Raw genomic sequence first — 8382 nt, forward strand, 5'->3', positions numbered from 1 at the left:
TCCTTTTGATCTTCTGAAAAATTGAAAATGAACCATTGCATATCTTTCATATTTTTCAGTCATACACATTATGCTTGATATGCTCTTATGAAAATAATGCCAAATCTGATAAAGATATTTCTATCCTTGGATATCATTCATCAAGCAATGCATATAGAATATTCAATGAAAAGTTTTTAGTTGCAAAAATATCAAGTCATTTTATTCTCTATGAGACTAATGATTTATTATCAAGATACTAAAATTAGATTATATATGTATATGGTTAATCTTTTACATATAACAATCTGAAAACTTGTTAATAATTAGAACCAAATTGAGTTTTTCAGAAATGCACTCAATAAAGAAAAAATTGATAACTACTAAAAGACTAAATCAAGAAAAGATGAAATAGATCTTGATGAAATTCTTGCATGATTAGAAGTAAAGATCACTATTATCATCTGCTTGCTTTATGAGCTTTATATTCTGTCAAATGAATGTGTAGAATGCACTCCTATGTGGTTATTTCATTAAAAAGGAGATCTATGTTAAATAACCACCATATTTGAAAACACTCATTACAAATATGTTAAAGCAATATATAATTTGGAACAAGCATCAACAGCATGATACAAAAGCTTAAGCAACCTTTTTGATAGAAAGTAATAGTGATAAATCTTTGCATCAAAAAAAGAATTTGTGATATCTTACTTGCTCAAAGTTTACATTGATGACATCATTTTTGGTTCTACTAATGAAGAGTTATATGAAGACTTTACTTAGCTCATGCAAGGAGAGTTTGAAATACGTATGATGAATGAATTAACATCTTCTCACAAACTCCAAATTAAGACAAACAGGAAAGGGGATCTTCATTGACCAACGTTAGTCCACAAGAAAACCCTTATAGAAGATTGGCATGAAGAAGGTATATCTATGACCCCATCTTGTAGAATTTGAAAAGGATGAGCAAAGTAGATCTATTGTTTAAAGCTGTATTGAAGCATGATAGAATAATTATTTTATCATACAGCTAGTAGACCTGAATGTATGCTTATTATGTGACGTTATGCAAGACTTCAATCCAACTTTAATGAATCATATTTTGAAAGAAACAACCGTTTAAGATAAGTTGATTAGAACCTAGCTAACATATCCTTTTGATAATTATCTTAAGCAAATAAAATCTAAACTAAATTGATTTTGGAAATAAGAAATTGATTTGACCTTGATAAATCTTTCCATTGCCTCACATGCTTGTCCTTGAACTATCTTGGTTAATGAAACTATTTCTTTAGTTCAAGTGATATGTGCTTGCTTATATTTAGGCAATCTCTTGAGTAAAGTGACTCAATATTCAACTATTATCTTATCTTAAATTGAGTCATCTAGTTAGAAATATGTTGGATGAATGGGTTGTATCTTAAAGAAACTAAAGACTTTCTTTCAAGAAAGAAAAGGAGTTTGGTAATAATGCAGAATCCTTGAGCAAGAAAATGAGTGATTTCAGCTTGAAGGACACCTCCACATAAGATACAATAAACATTCACATGCAAACAAGAGAGAGGATCTTCTTCAGCCAAAAGTTCACACATAAGAAATCTAGTTTGGCTTGAAGAACATATAATGAACAAGTAATTCTAGATATCTCTCTCATAAATTAGTTGAGCAAAGTCAATAACTTTAAATCTTATTATGACATGATTAAAATCATTAATTGTTAATCTTTTGATATCATGTCCATATATGTATTAATTGACTTATGCTTTTGGAAATTGTTTCATGGTTTGCTCAAACTAAAATATTTCTATGGATATATCATAACCATGAAATACACAAGTATATGATTAAAACTTTGATTTAGAATGACGTGTGAGAAGCTACGAATTCTTGGGCATAATGAAAATGTTGTTTGCATGATATACCTCTATATGATACATTTGATTATTTCTTTATTCTGCTCTTTCATGTAAATTACTTGAGAATAACAAAAAGAGAGAGAGATAAAGAAAAGAAAATGGATATTGTTCAAGAGATGAAAAATCTGAGCAAAGGCAAGTACTTCAATCTTAAGGAAAAGCAAAACAAGCATAATATATTCGGCACATTTGGAAGGGATAAAATCTATAATTAATTACACTCAAACAGGGAGAGTTTGAAGTAAACATTTTAACCTTTCTATATTGCTCATCATAGGGATGGTGCCAATGGGGAGGCTAGTGGTAGTACCCGGCACTATTTGACCCAACTATTCGGTGTAGGGCATATTAGGGACGGCACAAGAGGGAGGCTAGTGGTAGTACCTCGTGCCCCTTCCCAACTCCACCGGATAGGGAGCAAATAGAGTATAGAGCATAAGAAAGTAAAAATGAAAGACAAAGTAAATGAAAGTATATAAGAAGAATCAAGTTTTTTTTTATCACTTGAAAACATAATTTAAGGATGAAATCAATGCAAGATAATATTTAAATAGGAGGAGTTTATTTGAAAAGAATTGATTTTGATCCTTGACATGCTTGTTCTTATTATTTTAATGTATGACTTAACACTTAATATAGTGTGCATATGGTATGATGTCTTGATTTATGGGTTCTCAATGTTTTACAATGCTTCATGCTTGGATAATTTGATTGAATATTTGGAATACTATATAAATTTTTTTGTTAAAAAGAAATTTCAGATTTGTCATTCACAATCATCGTTAAAATCTGAAAGGTGAATAAATTTGTAAAAAGGAGAAGAGAAGGATATTTCTATTTAGGCAAAATGAATTGAGTTTGTTCTATCCTTCAAACCTTGGTATATAATGTGCTAAACATAAATACAAATATTCTGAATATCCTCTTATATGTGTGAAATATGTGTCTTCAATCATAATGATTTAAGATGAGCTACAATGTGGAAGATCCATATCTCAAATTATGACTTTAAAAGCCTCTATTGAAAATCTTTATGAAATTCAGAATCTGATTTTGTATAAAAGCTTAAACTCAATATGATTTCTAAATAAAATCTTAATTTAAGAAAAACAGAATTAATTTTGATGCCTTGGTTGATTGCTCCGATACGCATCCGAAACATATCATTTCTTATCTTCAAAGTATACTAATATTGGTCTAAATGATGTGTCTTTCAATGATCTTAATTGCAAACAAATATTTTTAAATATATGAGTTTATTTTGATATTAAAAAGATTTATTATGCTTCATGTATCCATTGCAGAAAAACTATAATTAAGAAATTGAGTTCTATAAATAGATATACTTCAATGATCATCTATATGTTTTTCTCTCCTACATTATTAAAGACTTCCATCAATAGAGTGAATGATCTTAAAACTAGAAATATTTCAGTTCACTCAAATGACTCTAAAAGAAAGAAAATGTAAATGCTTTTGAAAGAAATTAAGCTTCAAATGAATCATTTTCTGATTAATATTTCTATACATTTTCTCTAAGATTAAGAGAAAGCATAACTTGTTCGTAAAGGATTAGAAAGAGTAATTACTACAAATTTTGGAATAATACTAGATTACTCTACATTCTCGATATTACAGAATTTCAGTGTTATTCACGTTTATCACTAAAATCTGAAATTCAACAATTTAAAATGATTAAAGAAGAATGCATCTTTTGAGGGGGAGCTTTAGATATTCAGTATCCTATCCCAAAGACACTTTATTATGATGCATACTTTGAATTTTATGGATTGATTTTGATGAACCTCCTTATATTACAAGACACGCTTTAATTACCTTAAGATGAGTTCTATAAAAGTTGTCTTATCTCAAACCTTGAGTCTTATGAAAATAAGCTGAAATATATTTTTGAGATTGACAATTTTATTGAACATTATCTTAGGATTCTAAACTCTTAAATGGAATGATCAATTGAGGGGGAGAAAGAAAATTTCAGAAGGAGAGGTCTTATGGAACTTAATTACATAAATCTATAGGAGAGGGAAAGAATACTAAATGAAAAGTGATCCTAATACTCTCCAATATGTATCATCTGAAATTCAAATCTGAAAATCTTTATGATACACCTTGAGGCATGTTATTTGGTTAATATATCTTCTGCACAAATCATGAACCAAATTGCAATTCAAATAGTTGATCTTAAGAGCCTCTAATTTAATGAAAAAAAGGGGAGAATAACGTGTTAAATTTTCTTGAGTATCTCGTAGAAAATCTATTTTGGAATTCACTAATGAGTCCTAATTGGCTTGCTCTTTAGAACTTCAATATTGTGCCAATTCATATTTTTATATATGTATCAAATCGTGCTTATTTTCTAAAGGAATAAAAGAAAGTCCTTAAAAGAGCTCTAAGATATATCATAAATTGCATGAATTCATATTTTGGTATTTGTGCCCCAATGCTCTTATTATCATAAAAAGAACTTTGAAGTCATGATCCAACATGATGATATGTTTTTCAAGTATATAAGTTTTGATCTTTTACTCTGAAAAATAATTAAATTGCTCTCATGTTGATAAAATACTTAATAGATTGGGCAAAAGGTCTTAAATGAACAAGCTTTCATACTTAGTGAAGAGAGGTTAGATTTCCACTCATATTTTTCCTTGAATATCATTTGTGGTACTTCTTGAATTAACCTAAGCAAGATTCCACCTACACTTGATTAGAAAACTATCTGTGGTATCAAATTAAAAAACCTCTTGAATTCACACTCGATGTGTTCTGCTCTGATCTTTGTACTTAATGTTTCACTATCTTTTTGATGTTGTCAAAAAGGGGGAGAAATATCTAAGTATATGCTATATACTCAGAATGCTTTATTACTTTGAATTAAATACAAATCAGCTTAAAATTTAAATATGTTGATTGTGTTAAGCTGATTAAATCTAAAGCATTATCATGAAGTATGTTTTTAAATATATATGTTTTCCACTTCATGCAACTTAGCTATGTATTACTTCTAGAAATCAATATCTTTTATATTGCATATACTCCAAGTTTTGTCATCATCAAAAAGGGGGAGATTGATGACCCAAAGATTGATTCATAGATTGATTTTGATGATCACAAAACCTTGAAGTATAGATACTAATGTTTATGTTGCAAGGAGAAAGATATTTATTTTGCAAGGAACATAGCAAGTTGGAAGAACACAAGAAGGCCTCCAAAGCTCTCAAGTTGGAAGAAAGCTACAATTTATTGGCCCAAGTTTAAAGTTCAAAGGATTCAAATTGGAGGAGTAAAATCAAAAGAAAAATTCAAAAGAACAGTCTTCGAGTCGACTCCAGTGGAATTCGAGTCGACTCCGAAGAAGTATGAGTCGACTCCGGAAAAGTATGAGTCGACTCCTAGGAGTCACAGGCAGAAAAGTCAGAGAGCAGTTTTCGGGTCTGAGATTCGAGTCGACTCCCGCATTGCACGAGTCGACTCCGAGACTCCGCGACCATCAACAGACAGAAAACCAAGTTACTGCCTCTGAGATTCAAGTCGACTCCCAGACAGCTCGAGTCGACTCCAAGGCAGCGCTACACCAAGATGGCAGAAGGCTGTGTTTCACAAACTGAGAGCCGAGTCGACTCCAAGGAAGTTCGAGTCGACTCCAAGACTGGACGAGCCAAAAGACAGAGGATCGGGAGTTCGGGCTCTGAGATTCGAGTCGACTCCCAGGACAGTCGAGTCGACTCGAGAGGACAAAATTCAAAATTGGATCTACGGACTTCAGTGGATGAGCCGACTCCGAAATTGCCAAGTCAGCTCCAGAAGTTGGCGAGTCGACTCCAGGTTAAGACGAGTCGACTCCCAGTCGAGGCAAGCACATTAATTCAAATTTGGAACAGTGGCCGAGTCGTCTCCGGTAAAACACGAGTCGACTCCTGCAACAGGCGAGTCGACTCCTGATCGCGCGAGTCGACTCCGATCCCAACGGTAATATTGTCAGGAAGTGCAGACTGTGTCCAACGGCTCTATTTTTGTCTCTAACGGCTAGATTCTTGTTTCCACGCCATCTAAAGCTATAAAAACAAGAGGAGAGCTAGGGGAGAAGGCATGGAAGTGGGAGAGATCATCTAGGAAAGAGATCTCAAAGAGATTATAAAGGAAATCTCTCACAAGCACAAAAGGGCCATCCAAAACGAAATAGAGAGAAGAAGAGCATCCAAGTGAATCCGAAAGCTTCCTCTCCATCCGTGTGCTGCCTCGGGGATCCTCTACTTCATGCCAAATCAGAGGAGGATCAAGTAAAGAAGAAGCCGAGCTCCTCCATCTTCAAAACTCGTTTGAGGGCTTCTCTTTACTCTATTTGTTTATATTGTCATATCTGCTTGTTTAAGAAGCTTTGATTTGTTTTTATTCTTTGTTTTAATATCTTGTAACTTGATTCAATCAAGAGATTGAATCAAGGGGTTAAAGGTTTGTTGGTGAGCCAAAGGGAAAACCAACGGTGTAAGGTTTGTTGGTGAGCCAAAGGGAAAACCAACGGGATTAAGGTTTGTTGGTGAGCCAAAGGAAAAACCAACGGGGTTTAGGTTTGTTGGTGAGCCGAGGGTAAAACCAACGTGTAAGGGTTTGATTGTGATCCCGGGAAAACAATCGGAGTGGTTCTAGTCGGTGAGCCTGGGAAAACCGACCGAGTTCGTTGTGACCTCGTAAAACAACAAGTTGGGTTGTGAGCTTGTAAAACAACCGGCTGTAATCGGTAGGATTATAGTGAAATTCCCAAGAGGTCTTGGGGAGTGGATGTAGGTGCTGGGGTGCACCGAACCACTATATGTCCTTTGTGTTTGTAATGCCTCTAGTTATTGTCTAACTAACACACTTACTTACTTAGATAAATTGCTTGCTTAATTCTTATCCGCACATCCTTTAGTTGCAAGCATATTTAATCAAGTCGAAGTCTATACATCAAACCCTTGCTAAGTTTAACTTTCACTGTGCATCTATACAACTTAGCATAGTTAATCATAAAGTTTTAGAAGTAGCATAAAAGTTTTAAAAGACCCAATTCACCCCCCCTCTTGGGTTGTATCTACTGGGCAACAGACGTGCCGTCACAAGCTTCCCCCAAACTGAGGGAGAAGAATTTCATGAAACTTGGAAGAGATTTCGGGACCTAATCCGTAAATGCCCACATCATCAAATACCTAAATGGCAGCTAGTACAATGTTTCTATGACGGATTGACTGAACGAAACCGTCAGATGATTGATGCTGCATGCGGGGGGACATTCATACTTCAAAATGAGCATGAATCATGGCAATTATTTGAAAATCTAAATAAAAACTCCCTCTACCATGCTTCTTGTTCTCGTCAAGCACCCCCGAATTCTCAAAGAAAAGGGACCATTTATGAAATAAGTCATTCTATGGACCTGTCTAGCAAGGTAGATGCATTGTCCCATTGTTAGATGTATACCCTAGAAGCCAATCTGGCTGACACATTGTTAATTCTAGGAACATAATTTTGTACTTGACTATTTATTATTGAATAAATAAAAGACATCTTTTCATTCATATTATTTATGTGTCTATGAATCGTCCAAGAAATTAATAAGATGATGATGCATATTCTCAAGAGTTGAGAATTTGAGCCATGTATCATTGGTGATTAATTTCTAAATGCTCCTGATCAATGGATCATCACGAGGACGGTGATCGATCCGATCAGTGCACAGATCACTTTCCTTCTGGATGGACGAGACTTAAGTCCACAGTGTAGGGACACTGAAGTGATAGTGCAGGTGCTTGTTAGAGAACAAGGGTACTGAGCGTGACCAAGACAAGAAGTCACTTGGATGTCTATCCACTCGTCAGTGACTTGCTTGATGTTGCAGTAGTATGACTGGTCCTTTGACCTGCGGTGCTTCAACTACTCACAGTGAGGTTATTGTAGTTTGACTATACGTATACATGGTCTCTAGTCATATGGGTCATTGTAGTGTAGATTGGCTGCAGTAAGTTCACTGTAGGAGTAGGGTATGCACTTACATGGAATCTATCGACCTTGATAGAAGAGGAGTGATCCTATGTGATTTGTTAGACTGAGTTCTAAGACCTTGGCCAGGGCAGTAATATAAAGTGGAGAAAGAGTTTTCCACTATCGAACTCGAGTCGAATAAATCTTGACATATGACAGACGAAGGGGTTTGACGAGTTATCCATGACCTCCGTTCTGTAGGGATCCACGATAGTAGGACTGTATCACACGATAACTGCACCTAGAGGTTCATCATTCTATTCTATTGGGTAGCCACTACATGCTGCTAGGTGTCACTGGTGGATGGTGGGACTCACAGGGATTATCTCGATGATCGATAAACCCTAATGAGTAGAGTTGGAATCGTTCCAATCCATTGAAAGGATTTTTCAATGATATAGTGATAGAGATCACAATATATCTCACTACCAGTCAGAATAGAACCTAT

The 8382-nt window shown here is 34.5% G+C and overlaps 1 long non-coding RNA gene across 1 annotated transcript; it reads left to right on the top strand.

The window, feature by feature from the left end:
• Positions 1–6072: 6072 nt before the first annotated feature.
• Positions 6073–6618, top strand: LOC149750858 (uncharacterized). The gene is made up of 2 exons (XR_016399042.1): positions 6073–6409; positions 6449–6618. It is a non-coding gene; the product is annotated as an uncharacterized LOC149750858 (long non-coding RNA).
• The last annotated feature ends 1764 nt before the right edge of the window (positions 6619–8382 follow it).

Source organism: Phoenix dactylifera, chromosome 18, assembly GCF_051530095.1.
Source record: "Phoenix dactylifera cultivar Ajwa chromosome 18, Ajwa_hap1_PhDact_Kaust_v1.1, whole genome shotgun sequence".
In the NCBI taxonomy this organism is placed as follows: Eukaryota; Viridiplantae; Streptophyta; class Magnoliopsida; order Arecales; family Arecaceae; genus Phoenix; species Phoenix dactylifera.